Source organism: Chiloscyllium punctatum, chromosome 30 (assembly GCF_047496795.1).
Source record: "Chiloscyllium punctatum isolate Juve2018m chromosome 30, sChiPun1.3, whole genome shotgun sequence".
Classification (NCBI taxonomy): domain Eukaryota; kingdom Metazoa; phylum Chordata; class Chondrichthyes; order Orectolobiformes; family Hemiscylliidae; genus Chiloscyllium; species Chiloscyllium punctatum.
The window spans coordinates 48,200,345-48,221,315 of record NC_092768.1 but is presented as its reverse complement, the minus strand read 5'-3'; the positions used below and the strand labels follow the sequence as shown (position 1 = coordinate 48,221,315).

The 20,971-nt window shown below is 43.1% G+C and overlaps 1 protein-coding gene across 1 annotated transcript in view; it reads left to right on the top strand.

Moving 5' to 3' along the window:
- Positions 1-20,971, top strand: part of LOC140455648 (uncharacterized) — a 38,227-nt gene that overhangs the window by 14,394 nt on the left and 2,862 nt on the right. The window lies entirely within an intron of this gene.

Genomic DNA, 20,971 nt, shown 5'->3' with positions numbered 1-20,971 from the left:
CTGCTCCTTGGATGCTGCCTGAACTGCTGTGCTTTCCCTGCACCACACTAATCCAGAATCTGGTTTCCAGCATCTGCAGTCATTGTTTTTACCACACTAGCCAACTCCAGTCTTCCGGAACCTCACCTGTGACTATCAATGATACAAATATCTCAGCAAGAGGCTCAGCAATCACTTCTCTAGCTTCCCACAGAGTTCGAGGGTACACCTGATCAGGTCCTGGGGATGTATCCACCTTTACCTGTTTCAAGACATCCAGCACTTCCTCCTCTGTAATATGGACATTTTTCAAGATGTCACGATCTATTTCCTGACAGTCTATATATTCCATATCCTTTTCCACAGTAAATACTGATGCAAATACTCATTTAGTATCTCCCCCATTTTCTGTGGCTCCACACAAAGGCCGCTTTGCTGATCTTTGAGGGGTAAAAACAATGACTGCAGATGCTGGAAACCAGATTCTGGATTAGTGGTGCTGGAAGAGCACAGCAGTTCAGGCAGCATCCAAGTAGCTTCGAAATCGACGTTTCGAGAGGGGCCCTATTGTCTACCTAGTTACCCTGTTGTCCTTAATGTATTTGTAAAAACTCTTTGGATTCTCCTTAATTCTACTTGCCAAAGCTATCTCATGTCCCCATTTTGCCCTTCTGATTTCCCTCTTAACTTTTCTCCTACGTCCTTTATACTCTTCGAAGGATTCACTTGATCTATCCTGTCTATACCTTACATATGTTTCCTTCCTTTTCTTAACCAACCCCTCAATTTCTTTAGTCATCCAGCAGTCCCTATACCTACCAGCCTTCCCTTTCACCCTGACAGGAATATACTTTCTCTGGATTCTTGCTATCTCATTTCTGAAGGCTTCCCATTTTCCAGCCGTCCCTTTACCTGCGAACATCTGCCTCCAATCAGCTTTTGAAAGTTCTTGCCTAATACCATCAAAATTGGCCTTTCTCCAATTTAGAATTTCAACTTTTAGATCTGGTCTATCCTTTTCCATCATTATTTTAAATCTAATAGAATTATGGTCACTGGCCCCAAAGTGCCCCCCCACTAACACTTCAGTCACCTGCCCTGCCTTATTTCCCAAGAGTAAGTCAAGTTTTGCACCTTCTCTCATAGATACATCCACATACTGAATCAGAAAATTATCTTGTACACACTTAACAAATTCCTCTCCATCTAAAGCCTTAACACTATTGCTGTCCCAGTTTATGTTTGGAAAGTTAAAATCCCCCTACATAACCACCCTATCATTCTTACAGATAGCTGAGATCTCCTTACAGGTTTGTTTCTCAATTTCCCTCTGACTATTAGGGGATCTACAATATAATCCCAATAAGATGATCATCCCTTTCTTATTTCTCAGTTCCACCCAGATAACTTCCCTGGATGTATTTCCGGGAATATCCGCCCTCAGCACAGCTGTAATGCTGTCCTTTTCAAAAATGCACCCCCCACACCCCCTCCGCCCCCCCCCCCCCCCTTGCCTCCCTTTCTATCCTTCCTGTAGCATTTGTATCCTAGAACATTAAGCTGCCAGTCCTACCCATCCCTGAGCCATGTTTCTGTAATTGCTATGATATCCCAGTCCCATGTTCCTAACCATGCCCTGAGTTCATCTGCCTTCCCTGTTAGGCCCTTGCATTGAAATAAATGCAGTTTAATTTATTAGTCCTACCTTGTCCCTGACTGTTTGACTCACTTTTGTTCTCAACTGTACCAGACTCAGATTGATCTCTTTCCTCACCATCTCCCTAGGTCCCATCACCCCACCTTACTAGTTTAAATCCTCCCGAGCAGCTCTAGCAAATTTCCCTGCCAGTCAAATAGTCCCCTTCTAATTTAGGTGCAATCCGTCCTTCTTGTACAGGTCACATCTACCCCAAAAGAGATTCCAATGATCCAAAAATGTGAATCCTTCTCCCATTCATCAGCTCCTCAGCCATGCATTCATCTGCTCTATCCTCCTATTCCTGCCCTCACTAGCTCGTAGCACCAGGAGTAATCCAGATGTTACTACTCTCGAGGACCTCCTTTCTAAATTTCTGCCTAACTCTCTGTAATCTCCCTTCAGAATCTCAACCTTTTCCCTTCCTATGTTGTAGGTTCCAATGTGGACAATGACCTCCTGCTGGCCCCTGTCCCCCATGAGAACATTCTGCACTCTCTCTGAGACATCCTTGATCCTGGCACCAGGGAAGCAACACACCATTCTGCTTTTTCGCTGCTGGCCACAGTAACTTCTGTCTGTACCTCAGACTAGAGAATTCCCTGACACAATTGATCTCTTGGAACCCAACGTACCCCTCGTTGCATTAGAGCCAGTCTCAATACCAGAAACGTGGCTGTTTGTGCTACGTTCCCCTGTGAACCCATCACCCCCTACATTTTCCAAAACAGCATACCTGTTTGAAGTGGGTATATCCACAAAAGACTCCTGCACTAGCTGCCTACCTCTCTTACCTTTCCTGGAGTTAACCCATCTATGGGACTGTATCTGAGACTTTCCCCCCTTTCTATAACTGCCACCCATCACATACTGTTGCTGTTGCAAATTCCTCATTGCTTCTAACTGTGTCTCCAACTGATCCATTCAATCTGATAAGATTCGCAACCAACAGCACTTATTGCAGATATAATCCTCAGTAACCCTTAAACTCTCTTTAAACTTCCACGTCTGATAAGAAGTACATATTACTCTATTAAAGGCCATTTTTGCTCCTTCACAATCTACAGACCCAGAAAATAGCACTGTCTTATTTCTCTACAAACATTGCCCCAGGTTAAATTAATAGTTATGGCTTATATTTTAACTTTAATCAAGAGATATACCTCCAAAAACATAATGAAGAAAGAACCCACTCTACTCACTACTGCAGATTCTCTGTGGGCCACACTTAAAAACAACAATTAACTTATCTGATTCTGTGCTGTGAACTTCGCTCAACAGTTCCTCCAAGATCAGTTGTGAATTTCACTGTTTGTTAATTTTCCCAGATGCACTCCAATGTCCAACGATACATGAATTCAAACAGCAAAGGCAGTAACTGCAGGTTCTCTCTCTATCTCTCTCTCTCTCTCTCCTGCAATGACCTCACCATGTGCTTCCTTTGTCTGTTCTTCTCTCTTTTAAAACTGCTGTTGTTTTGACCTTTTTTTTCCCAAAGTTCCAAAACAATGCAACAGCATAAGAAACAGTAATTGCTGCTCCTGGAATTTGAGGAAATCACCTCCAGCACCTAAAATATCTCAAAAAGGGAGCAGCTGTTACAGCCAGAATTTTTTCTCGTCCTCCATCTTGGATTACCCAGACACTCATGACTGTGTAGCCAAATTCAGTTCTAACTCCATTTACAAAGTTGCTGATCATATCATCATAGTGGGTCAGGTCTCAGTCAATGACGAGACAGAGTATAGGAAAGAGATAGACAGCTCAGTGATATGGTGTGAAGACAACAATCTCTCCTTTAAATGTCAGCAAAATGATGAATGAGCTGGTCATCAACTTCAGAAAGCGGAGTAGAAGACATGCCCCTGTCTGTATCAATGGTGCTGAGATTGGGGTGGTCAAGAGCTTTACCAACAGTCTGATCTGGTCCATTCACGTTGATGATACAGTCAAGAAAGCACACCAATGCCTTTATTTCCTCAAAAGACTAAGGAAATTTGGTATGTCCACAATGACGCTAACTAATTTTTATAAATGCAATTTTTATAAGAGCAAGCATCCTATCTGGCTGCATCACAGCTTGGAATGACAAGTGCTCCGCCTAAGACCACAAGAAACTACAGAGAGTTGTGAATGAAGCCCAGTCCATCATGAAAACCAGCTTTTCTTCCATTGACTCCATCTACACTTCCCACTGGCTGGGGAAAGCAATCTAATCAAAGGCCCTACCCATCCAATTATACTCTCTTCCATCCTCTTCCACAATTCGGTTATGTTTATTTTAGCGATGGAAAGGGACAGGTATATAACGCAGGGCAAGAATTATTGCTAGGGGACAGGCAATTGTGATGCGATTAGGCAAGATTTTTGGATACATAGGATGGGGAAGGAAACTGCAGGAGAGAGGCATAATTGAAATGTGGAGCTTATTCAAGGAACAGCGACTGCATGTCTTTGATAAGTACGTACCTATCAGGCAGGAAATAGTTGAGTGAGGGAGCCATGGTTTACCAAAGAAGTTGAATCTCTTGTCAAGAGGAAGAAGAAAGCTTATGTTAGGAGGAGACATGAAGGCTCAGTTAGGGTGCTTGAGAGTTGCAAGTTAGCCAGGAAAGACCTAAAGAGAGAGCTAAAAAGACCCAAAAGGGGACATGAGAAGTCATTGGCAGTTAGGATTAAGAAAAACCATACAGCTTTCTATCGGTACATCAGAAATAAAAGAAAGACTAGAGAAATATTCGGGCCAATCAAGGGTAGTAGTGAGAAGTTGAGCGTGGAGTCCAAGGAGATAGGGAAGCACTAAATGAATATTTTTTGTCAGTATTCACACAGTAAAAAGACAATGTTATTGATGAGAATACTGAGATACAGGCTCCTAGACTAGATGCATTGAGCTGCATAAGGAGGAGGTGTTAGCAATTCTGGAATGTGTGAAAATAGATAAGTCCCCTGGGCCGGATGGGATTTATCCTAGGATTCACTGGGAAGCCAGGGAGGAGATTACAGAGACATTAGCTTTGATCTTCATGTCATCGTTGCCTACAGGAATACTGCCAGAAGACTAGAGAATAGCAAATGTTGTCCCCTTTTTCAAGAAGGCGCATAGAGACAACCCTGGTAATTATAGGTCAATGTCTCTGGTTGTGGATAAAGTGTTGGAAAGGATATAAGAGATTGGATTTATAATCATCTCGAAATGAATAAGTTGATTAGGGATAGTCAACACGGTTTTGTGAAGGTTAGGCTGTGCCTCACAAACTTTATTGAGTTCTTTGAGATGGTGACCAAACAGGTGGATGATGCTAAAGCAATTGATGCAGTGTATATGGATTTCAGTAAGGCGTTTGGTAAGGTTCTCCACGGTTCGGTATTGCACAAAATACGGAGGCATGGGATTGAGGATTATTTAGCGGTTTGGATCAGAAATTGGCGAGCTAAAAGTAGACAAAGGGTGGTGTTTGATGGGAAATGTTCATCCTGGAGTTCAGTTACCAGTGGTGTACCACAAGGATCTGTTTTTGGGCCACTGTTGTTTGTCATTTTTTTAAATGACCTAGATGAGGGCGCAGAACGATGGGTTAGTATATTTGTGGATGATACTCAGGTTAGTGGAGTTGTGAATAGTGCTGAAGGATGTTGCAGGTTACAGAGGGACATAAATAAGCTGCAGAGCTGGGGTGAGATGTAGCAAATTGAGTTTAATGCAGAAAAGTGTTACATGACTCATTTTGGAAGGAGCAACAAGAGTAAGGAGTACTGGGCTAATGGTAAGATTCTTGGTAGTGTAGATGAACAGAGGGAACCCTGAACATCCATGTACATAGATCCCTGAAAACTGCCACCCAGGTTGATAGGGTTGTTATGGTGTGTTAGCTTTTGTTGGGATTGAAATGGAGTTTCAGAGCCACGAGGTCATGTTACAGCTGTACAAAACTCTGGTGCGACTGCACTTGTAGTATTGCATTCAGTTCTAGTCACCGCTTTATAGGCAGGATCTGGAAGCTTTGGAAAGGGTTCAGAGGAGATTTACTGGGATGTTGCCTGGTATGGAGGGAAGATCTTATGAGGAAAGGCTGAGGGACTTGAGGCTGTTTTCGTTAAAGAGAAGAAGGCTGAGAGGTGAGTTAATTGAGATATACAAGATAATCAGAGGGTTAGATAGGGTGAACAGAGACAGCCTTTTTCTTGGATGGTGATGGCTAGCATGAGAGGGCAGAACTTTAAATTGAGTGATGATAGATGATAGATAGAGGACCGATGTCAGAGGTACTCAGTGAGATTTAGGGGCATTGAACACACTGCCTGCAACAGTAGTAGACTCATTGACTTAAAGGGCATTGAAATGGTCACTGGATAGACATATGGATGGAAAAGGAATAGTGTAGGATAGATGGGTTTCAGAATGTTTCCATGGGTAGGCGCAATGTTGAGGGCTGAAGGCTTGTACTGCGCCATAATGTTCTGTGTTCTATGTTCTAATTGTATTTCAGGATTCTATTGCCGCCTCAAACTTATGCTGTGATTGCTGAATAAAAGAGGCTATTTTCGCCACTCACCGAGTTTGGTCGTTATTTGAACACGATCCCACAACATGCAAAACAAGACTTTTCACTTTATCTCAAGACAACTACTTAATAAAGGTGATAAGGAAAAGCCAGGGAACTATAGACCAGTGAGCCCCTGACATTGGTAGTGGGCAAGTTGTTGGAGGGAATCCTGAGGGACAACACATACATGTATTTGGAAAGGCAAGGACTGATTCGGGATACTCAGCATGGCTTTGTGCATGGGAAATCATGTCACACGAACTTAACTGAGTTTTTTAGAGTAACAAAGAGGATAGATGAGGGCAGAGCAATGGACGTGATCTATGTGGAATACAGAGAGAACTAGCCATTTGGATACAGAACTGGCTCGAAGGTAGAAGACAGAGGGTGGTGGTGGAGGGTTGTTTTTCAGACTGGAGGCCTGTGACCAGTGGAGTGCCACAAAGATCGGTGCTGGGTCCACAACTTTTTGTCATTTACGTAAATGATTTGGATGTGAACATAGGAGGTCTAGTTAGTAAGTTTGCAGATGACATCAAAATTAAAAGTGGACAGCGAAGAGATTAACCTCAGATTAGAACGGGATCTTGATCAGACGGGCTAATGGGCTGAGGAGTGACAGATGGAGTTTAATTTAGATAATGTGAAGCTGCATTTGGAAAAACAAATCAGAGCAGGATTTATACACTTAATGGTATGAACAAAAAGACCTCGGAGTGCAGATTCATAGTTTCTTGAAAATAGAGTCACGGGTAGATAGGATAGTGAAGAAGGCTTTTGGTATGCTTTCCTTTATTGGTCAGAGTATTGAGTACAGGAATTGGGAGGTCGTGTTGCGGCTGTACAGGACATTGGTTAGGCCACTGTTGGAATATTGCGTGCAATTCTGGTCTCCTTCCTATCAAAGGATGTTGTGAAACTTGAAAGGGTTCAGAAAAGATTTAGAAGGATGTTGCCAGGGTTGGAGGATTTGAGCTATAGGGAGAGGCTGAACAGGCTGGGGCTATTTGCACGAGATCGCAGAGGCTGAGGGGGACCTTATAGAGGTTTATAAGATCATGAGAGGCATGGATTGGATAAATAGACAAAGTCCTTTCCCCGGGGTGGGGGAGTCTAGAACTAGAGGGCATAGGTTTAGAGTGAGAGAGGAAAGATATAAAAGAGACTTAAGGGGCAATGTTTTCACGCAGAGTGTGTCCTAACTACTCCCTGAGTGAAAATATTTTTCATCACTTTAGCCTTGACTCTTTTGAAGATCATTTTAAATCTGTGCCATCTGTCAGATCGCCTCTCAGCCTTTTTCTTGCCCAGAATGGTCCCACTTTCTTTGCCTATACCATTTGGTGTTGGTATGCCTGAAATGTCATTAGGGTGTGCTTTCATGTAGCGCTTTTCACAACCAGCAGCTGAACCAAAGCTCATTACAGCCAATGGGGTTTTTTTTGAAGTGTAGTTACTGATTTAATGTAGGACAGCCTGCAGACAGCCAGTGACTGCACAGCAAGCTCCCAGAAGCACCTTCTGCTGGGGATCTGCTGTTATGGAACTACACGCATCTGACTTGCACCAATCTCCCACATCCTCTGCAGCTCATCTGCAGCCATTCTGTAATCTTCATCATCTAACTATACCCAGGTTAGCTCATCTTTCGACTGCCCTCTGCCTTGTCTCTAAACAGCAATGTGAGAATAACCAGATAATCTGTGTTTTACTGGTGTTAACTAAGGGATTAATGTTGGCCAGGATACAAGGAATAACTCTCCTGCTCTGCTTCTACATCCACTAGGTGAAAGGATCTGACATGATGGCAAGAAATGTTTGTTGTTCTGTATTGTGCTGTTTCTCATGGGAAGCTGGGATATTAATATTGTAACTCAGTCAAGAATGCAATATAGAGTCATAGAGATGTACATCACGGAAACAGACTCTCCAATTCAACTTGACCATGTCAACCTGAATTAATGCAGTCCCATTTGCCAGCATTTGGCCCATATCCCTCTAAATCCTTCCTATTCATATACCCACCCAGATGCCTTTTAAATGTGTACAGAGGAACCTAAATTATATGGCATTCAAGTATCCGAATTTCGGATTATCTGACAAGATCGCAAGGTTCCGGAACTTGGCTAAACTATGTTATCCGGCATTCGATTATCTAAACAAAATATCCACCCATGTCGTTTGGATAACCAAGGTTCCTCTGTATTTGTACCAACCTCCATCATTTCCTCTAGTGGTTCATTCCATACTCGCACCACCCTCTATATGAAAATGTTGACCCATAGGTTCTTATAGAACATAGAACATAGAACATTACAGTGCAGTACAGGCCCTTCGGCCCTCGATGTTGCGCCGATCAAAGCACCCCTAACCTACACTAAGCCACTATCCTGCATATACCTATCCAATGCCCGCTTAAATACCCATAAAGAGGGAGAGTCCACTACTGCTACTGGCAGGGCATTCCATGAACTTACGACTCGCTGAGTGAAAAACCTACCCCTAACATCAGTCCTATATCTACCCCCCCTTAATTTAAAGCTATGCCCCTCTCACCTCTTTCCCCTCTCACCTTAAACCTATGCTCTCTAGTTTTCGACTCCCCCTTCCCGGGGAAAAGACCTTGACTATTCACCCTACCCATGCCCCTTATGATTTATAAATCTTTCTAAGGTCACCTCTCAGCCTCAGACGCTCCAGGGAAAACAGCCCCAGCCTATTCAGCCTCTCCCTATAGCTCAAACCCTCCAACCCTGGCAATATCCTTGTAAATCTTTTATGAACCCTTTTGAGTTTCACTACGTAATATGTAATGAATAAATATTTCTAGATCATAAAAGATAAGTTGCTAACAAAAGAAAATGGTGTTTAGTCAATAGTGTTTTAGTTCAATCAATTGAAACAGTAAAAGTTTTGAAATGTGAACTCTTTGCTAGTCATTCTTTCAGATATGAACTCTAAGTTAGAAATAATCTTTAAAAGTTAATGGTCTCTCCAGACATAACAAAACAAAAAGGGAACCTTAAGTGTCCCATTATCACTTCATCTGGAAATCTCCAGGGATTGGATCTCTGATCTTCCTAATAGCTATTAATGACTTAGACTTTGAAGTACATGGCATGATTTCAAAATATATAGACAACTCAAAATTTGAAGTGTTATGAACTGTGAGGAGGAAGATGCACAGCTTAACATAAAGGCAGATTGGTTGTTGAAATGGCCAGACTATGGAATGAATGGGGATTATTTATGCATTCCAAGATGCTTCTGTAATAGTGAACAATTTTAACAGAAAATGACTCTGTTGTGCTTTATGTGATCCAGCCAGATCTGGCACTGAATATGAAACCATCTGTCACCATTATTTTACAAGTCTACATCTCTTGGGGTCAAGAGTAGTTATGAAGATTATACCCAGCAAAACTGCTGAGATGAGAGAGGGGAATGCTCTTATTGGGAACTCAGGATCACACATGAGGTTGACTACATCAGTTGCTACAGTATTATTGTGGTGAAGAGAGAGGCAAAGGCCAAGACAGTTAGAATTTTGAGTGTGGTTATCAGTGAATATGAGGAATAGGTTTTCCTAGGGGGAAGTACAGAAGGAGGTATAGCTGGAATTTTGGAGGGGAGAGTGGGTGCTGAGTAAACCATGTAAGTGATCAAAGATGGCTTTCTTTGCGATTCATATGTTGAGAGGAGTGGGGACAGATGAGACAGTAAAGTCAAGGGGGTGGCCCGGAATCTGGGTCAGAGAAATCACTTAAAACTGAGAGTCAGGACAAGCAAGGAAACTTCTAGAAAGACCACTGTTCCTCACATATAATTGCTACTTTTCAGTATGAATTACTAACACATAAGAAAAAGCATATAAACCTATATTTTCATTCCTGGAATTGACAAAATCACAGTGTTTGAAAAGAAAGGGCCAGCCCACAACAAAGCATTAAACTTGGCAGTGATTCCATTGAGACTGGGTCAAACCCACTCCTGACCTTGGACAGCCCAGTGTCCTAATAAAGTATGGGCCTCCTCAACCAGGGATTGTGGGTTCAAGTCCCACCTGGGGTGAAGCAAAGTTTGGTCAAGAAGCAAAAAAACTCCCTTCTCTTGACATTGTCACATTCTGTGAAGTGAGGGAACTCACTGATCAAACGATCTGGGCAGTTCCCATTCAGCCCCTTCTCATTTGCTTTCCAGTGACACAAACCAATGTAATACTTCTCTCATGCTGAGCACCATCACAATCTCACCTCCATTTCCCAGGTAAATCCTGTCCCTTGCACTGCTGTCTTCAGTTTATCCAACACCTCAGAACAACCACTACTTTGAAACATCAACTGATTATGTGTAAAGTTGAATTGAGAGATTTATGACAAGAAGGATATTAAGGAATATGGAATCATGTGGGTGGATGGGGTTAATATACACATCAGCCAAAGTCTGAATGAACAGTGGAATAGGCTTGAGGGGTTGAACAACTAACATCATTGGGAAGAGTCAAAACGTATGGCACTGGAAAGTACAGCAGATCAAGCAGCATCCAAGGAGCAGGAGAATGGACATTTTGGGCAAAAGCCATTCATCTGGAATCCTGATATAGGTATGCTGTGTTGGGAGGACTCTCGATTTATCTCTATCCTGCTCTCAAACCCACCATTCAATGATATTCTGGAGACTCTGAGTATCTGAGGCATGAGAATCTGAATCATCATCTGGGTGTGAGCAATCCAGGTTAATCCAACACAGAGACTGAACCAAAAACAAAGAACTGTGGATGCTGGAAATCTGAAAGAAAAACATAAATTACTGGAAAAACTCAGCCAGTCTGTGGAGCACCAAGAATACACTCCCCCCAACATCTGCATTCCATAGGGACTGTTACCTCTGTGACTCCCTTTTTGGGTCCACACTCACTACCAACCCTCCCTCCACACCTGGCACCTTCCCTTGCTGCCATAAGAAGTGCAAAACCTGCATCCACACCTCCCCGGTCACCTCAGTACAAGGCCCTAAAGGATCATTCCAAATCAAGCAACCTCATTTATCCGGTGCTGTCGATGTGGTCTCCTCTATATCAGAGAGACCAAGTGCAAACTTGCGACATGGTTCATAGAACATAGAACATAGAAAAGTACAGCACAGAACAGGCCCTTTGGCCCACGATGTTGTGCCGAGGTTTAATCCTAATGTAAAATATAATAACCTACACACCCCTCAATCCACTGCTGTCCATGTGCCTGTCCAGAAGTCGCTTAAAAGTCTCTAATGACTCTGCTTCCACCACCACCACTAGCAATGCATTCACGGGCGGCCTGGTGGTTAGCACTGCTGCCTCACAGCGCCAGAGACCCGGGTTCAATTCCTGCCTCTGGCGACTGACTGTGTGGAGTTTGCACATTCTCCCCGTGTCTGCGTGGGTTCCCTCCGGATGCTCCGGTTTCCTCCACAGTCCAAAAATGTGCAGGTTAGGTGAATTGGCCATGCTAAATTGCCCATAGTGTTAGGTGCAGGGGTAAACATAGGGGAATAGGTTGCACTTTGGCAGGTTGGTGTGGACTTGTTGAGCCGAAAGACCTGTTTCCACACTGTAAGTAATCTAATCGTAACTCTCTGCGTAAAGAACCTACCTCTGACATCTCCTCTATACCTTTCCCCTAATATCTTAAAACTATGACCCCTCGTACCCATCAGTCCTGCCCTGGGGAAAAGTCTCTGGCTATTGACTATCTATGCCTCTCATTATCTTGTATACCTCAATCAGGTGTCCTCTCTTCCTCCTTCTCTCCAGAGAGAAAAGTCCATGTTTTTTTCAACCTTTCTTCATAAGGCAAGCCCTCCAGTCCAGTCAGCATCCTGGTAAACCTTCTTTGCACCCTCTCCAAAGCCTCTGTACCTTTCCTATAGTAGGGCGACCAGAACTGGATACAACATTCCAAGTGTGGTCTCACCAGGGACTTGTAGAGCTGTAGCAAAACCTCGCAGCTCTTAAACACGATTCCCCCTATTCGTGAAAGCCAAAATACCATATGCTTTCTTCACAACTTTGGGGGATCTATGTACTTGCACACCCAGATCCCTCTGTTCCTGCACACTGCCAAGAATCCTGTCTTTAATCCTATATTCAGCATTTGAGTTCGACCTTCCAAACTGCATCACTTCACATTTATCCAGCTTGAACTCCATCTGCCATTTCTCAGACCAGCTCTGCATCCTGTCTATGTTGCGCTGCACCTAGTGATATTCAGCTTGAACTCACTGACCTGCAGTCTGACACACTTCTGGCAGAGTACTTTAGGTCAGTCTCACTGCTTGATTTTTACTCTTCCTTCAAAGAGGAGAACTTTCCACACATGAGGAGGCATGCTCAGAAGATTCTAGTCCTCTGTGGATCTCCGATATATGCGAACAGACATTCTCAGTGAAGTTCAACAAATCCAAATACAGATCCTCTATCACTGATGATCACCTCTCAGCTTTCCTTCGCATATCTACCTCAGACATTCAACCAGATTTCAGTGCAATTGTTCAAGCTCAAAACAAACTGGATTTTTCTCACTAAACAAGTAAAATGAACTGAAAAACATCAAAAGCACTTACTGCTTTTTGTGTAGAGTTGTTTGTTGTTTGTAATACTGAACAATAATGAAACAACTTTTCATTATTGGTTTAAAATTTCCATGTTAAAAATAAAATGAAATACGAAATTATTGGTTTTAATGTTTATTTCTTCTATATTTGACCTACTTCACAAGGTCATATCTTTATTGTAACAGAATATTCTTTTGATTATAAGTTTCAGTGCAAAATTACATAATTTTGTACTTTTTACAATGGGAGAAAATTAATACTGAGGAGAATTATGTTCAACTTATTGTTGGTTCGGCCCTCCAACACTACTCAGGTTTCTCATGTGGCCCCTTGGAAGAATTAATTGCCCCACTGCTCTAGTGTGTCTATCTCCAAAATCCCCTGCCTGCCATGCTCCTGTCTCCTGAGCATATGCTGATTTCACCACTGAATACCATTGCTGCCTTGGTTGCTGTGTCTTCGTCTTCTGATCTGCTGTCAAACATTTCCAAGAATACAACTACCACAATAATGTCAGTTTGAAAGCCTCCAAGGATAAATAATGCTATTGCCATACTAGAAATCTCCGTCAAATTGAGACAGCAGTAAGGTTTTATTCAGGTGAGACAATGACAAGTTTAAATCTCCACTTGATCTGCTGCTCAGTCACCTCCATTTCCCCACTCAGTTTTCCAAGCTTCAGGAAACTCATGTTGCTCCAGAAATATTTGGATTGGCTGTGAGAGACGTCAATCAGAGAGCCCACCCACTCTGCCCTTTGTTTCCTCTTCCTCTTCCAGAGCTGGTTCACTTCCTATAGGGACTGAAAACCAAGTGAGGAGATGGTGAGTGAAGGAGCAGCTTTTATACAAATTGTATCCCATAATATCCACACCAATCTTCAGGCAGTCTGACTATCCTGTGGGTAATCAGGGAGTGGAAATGTCCCTTATGCTGTGTGAGAAGATCCAGCTGGGAGAGCTGTTTACTCGGTGTTTTGTGCTGAATGTTTGACTGGAGCTGTGTGTTGAATATTGAGTGTATTTATTTCCCTTCTGATGTAAAGGCTTTTGTTAATGGCCCATTCCTGAATATGAGAAAGTGAGGTGTAATTATCCAGGAGATGCAGAGGATTCTTACTGATTTCCTGTTGTTGCGTTCTGTATGTGTTGGGAGCTGGTTATTATCCTGTGAATTGTGAATGGTAACTACTCTTTGGTGTTTGGATCTGTATATTTCCTATCTTTTCAAGTTCCTCCAAGTTACTCAAAAAATACAGTGCGCAGTTTCCTCAAGAACAAACTACGACAAGCAGACCAAACACAGCCAGAAACCCTAACCACCTTACCATACATCAAAGAAGTTTCAGAAATGACAGCCAGACTACTAAGACCCCTCGGAATCCTAGTAGCACACAAACCCACCAACACTCTCAAACAAAACCTAACAAACTTAAAAGATCTAGTACAACCCATGGAAAAAACCAACATCATCTACAAAATTCCATGCAAGGACTGCCACAAACACTACGGAGGACAAACAGAAAGAAAGTTAGCCACCAGGATACACAAACACCAGCTAGCCACAAAAAGACACGACCCTCTCTCCCTCATAGCCCTACATACGGATGAAAAAACCCACCATTTCGACTGGGACAACACATCTATCCTGGGACAGGCTAAGCAAAGACATGCCAGAGAATTCCTAGAGGCCTGGCACTCCAACCACAATGCCATAAACAAACACATGATCTAGATGCCATCTATCAACCCCTCAGAAAACAAACCGGAAATGACATCACCACAAAACCCCCAGGAACCCCATCCAGGAGAAAGATATAAATAGAAAGCAGGAGACAACAGCTTCGCTTCACTTGGAGGTCGCCACTGATGATGTTACCTAGCCAGGTAATGAAACATCCGGATATCAAACCTACAGCTCAGTGAGCAAACCTACACCCTAAGTTCCTCCAAGCCATCCCATCACTGTATCTCTGTAACTTAATCAGAAAAAAGAAAAAGAAATCCCATTAATATAGGGCGTTTCACAACCATCAGATATCCCAAGTGTTTTACAGCCAATGATGTCCTTTTGTGGTCATTGTTTTGATGTAGGAAACAGACAGCTAGTGTCTGCACAGCAAGCTCCTGCTGCTGGAGATCTGCTGTCATAGTGGCATCCGTATGTCTCGCTCCATAATCCCACACCCACTGTCACTTATCTGCAACCACTCTGTGATTCCCATCATCCAAATACACCCCCTCTTTCTGACTCCCTTTGTCTTCCAAACAGCAATGTGAGAATGACCAGATAATATTTTTTACCGGTGCTGACTAAGGGATTCATGTTGACCAGGACACGAAGGAAGACTCCCCTGCTTTGCTTTATCTCCCATCAGTTTCAGTGAAATCTAATATGATGGAGAGAAATGCCCTGTTTGCTGATCATTTAGCTGTCCTATGGAACTGGAAACAGTTCGTTGGTCTGTAAACTGAGCGTTGGTCTGTAAACTGAGCCTTGCTAATGAAGATGGTATATTGAGTCTGTCTGATATAGAAAGGTTGAACTGGTCTGTGGAATGCTCAGTGAAGCATGTTGGAAAGAGTACAGCATAACTGGAACGGTTTCAGAATTGAAGAATTACAATCACGTGGAAAGATTGGAAACAGTGAAAGTGATTCCCTGAGAAGAGCCAGCCAAGCAATTTCTTAGAGGTTTAAAATCATGAAGGGATTAAATAGACGAAGTAAAGAGAAACTTTCTGATGGCACGGTAGTCAATAACTCAATATTTCAAGTGAAAGATTGTTTTGAAGTACGTTTTCTTTTGGCAATAATGTGTAGTTAAGTTTTGGAATTCTATTATATGATAGGATGATGAATATAGATTCAATAGTAACCTTCATTAGGTTCAAAGCTGGACTCGTAAGTATTCCTGGTGCTGCTTTTGACCTGTCTATCTGGAATGAGGGCTGTGCGATTGTATTGGAATACAATCTTTGTGGCTGCTGATGGCACAATGCATCTCATGGACATCCACATTTGGAATGTGTTTTCAGACTACTTGCCTCGTCATGAGGAACATGGTGAAGGAGTCATTCATCAGTTGGGAGAGAAGTAACATAAAAACTAGGAAGAGGAGTAGAGACTCAGCCCTTCAAGCCTGCTCCATCATTTAATATGATCATGGCTGACCATCCATCTCAGGATACTGTTCCTATTTGCACCCCACAAGTAGTAATTTTCTTTGAGCTCATTCCTGATGAAGGGCTTATGTCCAAAGTGTCAATTCTCCTGCTCCTCGGATGCTGCCTGACCAGCTGTGCTTTTCCAGCACCACACTCTTCAACACTTCAGAGAGCAGTTCAGGTTTAATCATGTTCTGTGGGACTGGAGTCAGTGTAGACCAGACCAGACAGTTGTAGCAGGTCCCCTTCCTTGAAGGTCAGTATTTGGGTTTTTTTCCAAAAATTTTAATGTTTTTGTGTTTTTATTCTGAATGTATTCAACAAATTCCAAAATGTATTAAATTCAGTTCCACAACGTGGAGTAGTTGATGTGAAATGAAAGAGCCTTTTAGGGGAAACTAGATAAACACATGAGGGAGTAAGGTACAGAAGGATCTGCTGATAGAGTCATAGATATATACAGCGCAGAAACAAACCTCAAAGTTTGGGAGAAGATTTGTAGCTCAGGTGCGCGTTGTTGTGGTTCTGTTCGCCAAGCTGGGAATTTGTGTTGCAGACATTTCGTCCCCTGTCTAGGTGACATCCTCAGTGCTTGGAGCCTCCTGTGAAGCGCTTCTGTGATTTCCTCCAGCATTTATAGTGATTTGTATCTGCCACTTCCAGTTGTCAGTTCCAGCTGTCCACCGCAGTGGCCTGTATATTGGGTCCAGGTCGATGTGCTTGTTGATTGAATCAGTGGGTGAGTGCCATGCCTCTAGGAATTCCCTGGCTGTTCTCTGTTTGGCTTTTCCGATAATAGTGTTGTCCCAGTCGAACTCATGTTGCGTGTCATCTGCGTGTGTGGCTACTAAGGATAGCTGGTCATGTCGTTTCGTGGCTAGTTGGTGTTCATGGATGCAGATCGTTAGCTGTCTTCCTGTTTGTCCTATGTAGTGTTTTGTGCAGTCCTTGCATGGGATTTTGTACACTACATTGGCTTTGCTCATGCTGGGTATCGGGTCCTTCGTCCTGGTGAGTTGTTGTCTGAGAGTGGCTGTTGATTTGTGTGCTGTTATGAGTCCTAGTGGTCGCAGTAGTCTGGCTGTCAGTTTAGAAATGTTCTTGATGTATGGTAGTGTGGCTAGTCCTTTGGTTGTGGCATGTCCTCATTCCGTTGTCTTTCCCTTAGGCATCTATTGATGAAATTGCGCGGGTATCCGTTTTTGGCGAATACATTGTATAGGTATTCTTCTTCCTCTTTTTGCAGTACTGGTGTCCTGCAGTGTGTTGTGGCCCTTTTGAACAGTGTCTTGATGCAACTTCTTTTGTGTGTGTTGGGTGCTTTACGAAAGCAACCACCCCAACACACACAAAAGAAGTTGCATCAAGACACTGTTCAAAAGGACCACAACACACTGCAGTACACCAGAACTGCAAAAAGAGGAAGAAGAATACCTATACAATATATTCGCCAAAAACGGATACCCCAGCAATTTCATCAACAGATGCCTAAGGGAAAGACAACGGAATGAGGACATGCCACAACCCAAAGGTCTAGACACACTACCATACATCAAAAACATTTCTAAACTGACAGCCAGACTACTGCGACCACTAGGACTCATAACAGCACACAAACCAACAGCCACTCTCAGACAACAACTCACCAGGATGAAGGACCCGATACCCAGCATGAGCAAAGCCAATGTAGTGTCCAAAATCCCATGCAAGGACTGCACAAAACACTACATAGGACAACAGGAAGCCAGCTAACGATCTGCATCCATGAACACCAACTAGCCACGAAACGACATGACCAGCTATCCTTAGTAGCCACACACTCAGATGACAAGCAACATGAGTTCGACTGGGACAACACTACTATTATAGGACAAGCCAAACAGAGAACAGCCAGGGAATTCCTAGAGGCATGGCACTCATCCACTGATTCAATCAACAAGCACATCGACCTGGACCCAATATACCGGCCACTGCGGCGGACAGCTGGAACTGACAACTGGAAGCGGCAGATATAAATCACTATAAATGCTGGAGGAAACATTACAGAAGTGCTTCACAGGAGGCTCCCAAGCACTGAGGATGTCACCTAGACAGGGGACGAAATGTCTGCAAAACAAATTCCCAGCTCGGTGAACAGAACCACAACAGCAAAAACAAACCCTTCGGTCCATGTCAACCAGATATCCCAAAATAATGTAGTCTCACTTGCCAGCACCCAGCCCATATCCCTCCAAACCCTTCCTATTCATATACCCATCCAGATGCCTTTTAAATGTTGCAATTATATTAGCCTCTACCACATCCTCTGGCAGCACATTCCATACATGCACCACCCTCTGCGTGAAAAAGTTGCCTCTTATGTCTCATTTATATCTTTCCCCGCTCACCCTAAACCTAAGCTCGCTAGTTCTGGATTCCTCCACCCCCAGGGAAAAGACTTTCGTCTATTTATCTTCTCCATGCTCCTTGTGATTTTATAAACCTCTGAGGTCACCCTTCAGCATCCAAAGCTCCAGGGAAAACAGCCACTGCCTATTCAGCCTCTCCCTGTAGCTCAAATCCTCCAACCCTGGCAACATCCTTGTAAATCTTTTCTGAACCCTTTCAAGTTTCACAACATCCATCCGATAGGAAGGAGACCAGATTTGCATGTAATATTCCAAACGTGGCCTAACCAATATCTTGTACAGCCACAACATGACCTCCCAACTGCTGTACTCAATACTCTGACCAATAAAGGAAAACATACCAAATGCCTTCTTCACTATCCTATCCATCTGCGACTCCATTTTTAAGGAGCTGTGAACCTGCACTCCAAGGTCTCTTTGTTCAGCAACACTCCCCAGGGCCTTACCATTGTATGTGTAAGTCCTGCTAAGGTTTGCATTCCCAAAATGCAGCACCTTGCATTTATCTAAATTAAACTCCATCTGTCACTGCTCAACCCATTGACCCATCTGATCACGATCCTGTTGTAATCTGAGGTAACCTTCTTCGCTGTTCACTACGCCTCCAACTTTGGTGTCATCTGCAAACTTACTAACTATACCTCTTAGGCTCGCATCCAAATCATTTATATAAATTATGAAAGGTAGTGGACCCAGCACCGATCCTTGTGGCACTCCACTGGTGACAGGCCTCCATCAAAATTAGTCTTCCTCCAATTTAGAACTTCAGCTTTTAGATCTGGTCTATCCTTTTCCAGCACTATTTTAAAACTAATAGAATTATGGTCGCTGGTCCCAAAGTGCTCCCCCACGGACACCTCAGTCAACTGCCTTGCCTTATTTCCCAAGAGTAGGTCAGGTTTCATACCTTCTCAAGTAGGTGCATCCAGATACTGAATCAGAAAGTTGTCTTGTACGCACTTAAGAAATTCCTCTCCATCTAAACCTTTAACAATATGGCAGTCCCAATCAGTCTTTGGAAAGTTAAAACTCCCCTACCATAATCACCCTATTATTCTTACAGACAACTGAGATCTCCTTACAAATTTGTTTCTCAGTTTCCTGCTGACTATTAGGGGGTCGATAATACAATCCCAATAAGGTGATCATCCCTTTCTTATTTCTCAGTTCCATCCACATAACTTCTCTGGATGTATTACCGGGAATATCCTCTCTCAGTACAGCTGTAATGCTATCCTTTATCAAAAACAGCACTCACCCTCCTCTCTTGCCTCCCTTTCTGTCCTTCCTGTAGCATTTGTAACCTGGAACATTAAGCTGCCAGTCCTGTCCATTCCTGAGCCACATTTCTGTAATTGCTATGATATCCCAGTCCCATGTTCCTAACCATGCCCTGAATTCATCTGCCTTCCCTGTTAGGCCTCTTGCATTGAAATAAATGCAGTTTAATTTATCAGTCCTACCTTGTTCTCTGCTTTGACCCTTCCTGCCCTGACTGTTTGACTCACTTCTTTTCTCAACTGTACCAGTTTCAGATTGATCTCTTTCCTCACTATCTCCCTGAGTCCCACCCCCACACCTTGCTAGTTTAAATCCTCCCGAGCAGCTCTAGCAAATCTCCCTGCCAGTATATTAATCCCTTTCCAACTCAGGTGCAATCCATCCTTCTTGTATAGGTAATATCTGTCCCAGTGAAGAGGATGACAGGAGGCCTGTGTGAAGCATAAATATCAGCATGGACCAATCAGACCCAATGGCAGGTTTCCCACTGTACCTCTGTGTTTGTAACTATCCATGTTTGGATTTGAACTCTCAATCTCTGGCTTGTTCAGTCAGAGCCATAGCATATCAGCTGCTGTGACTGGAGATATTTTGAAATGTCCTTGTATGCCTCCTTTAAAGATTTTACCTGAAGGGCTCAGTCTTTCCCAAAATCCCTGGCTTAGATTTGATTGTTTTGCCCAGTATTGTGACCGACAGTTAAGTTTGACAGGTGCCATGTGAACAAGTGCATTGTATCCAATTTCACAGATTAACCAGAACCCTTCAATCAACTACTCTGGTATTTTCCTCAGCTTCTCACACTTGATGCCCAAAATGTTTTCTTCACATAATTTGGGAAAACAAGGGGAGAAGTTTCGATATATTTGTTTATTTAACATTCCTCATATGAGATTTTAACACATACTCTGAGCTGGAAACTGGTCTTCGCCAGCACAACGCAGGCTCTGAAGGAATTGATAGCCTGATCTTTTTACTCCATATAGCTGTCTATTGTCTGGGAAGATGGGGGAGCGGGGCAGGGGATTAAGAGTAGCCACATTGTCTGTTCCTGGTCACGATCCCTGCTGGAAATGGGGGTGTGACAGTGAAGTGAGGAAAAAGGACTTGTTTCTGATTCCCAGTCCCACAGACAGGGGATTAGCAAACTGGCACTCACTGTGGAACAGTCTCTCATTGAGGAGCAGAGCAAATTGGAGGAAATCATGTTTCCTTTTTGTTCCTTTTTACAGAAGAATTGCACTGTACTACAAAGAGAATACAGAGAGGATAGACATTGCAGACAGATCCTGACCATCACCCA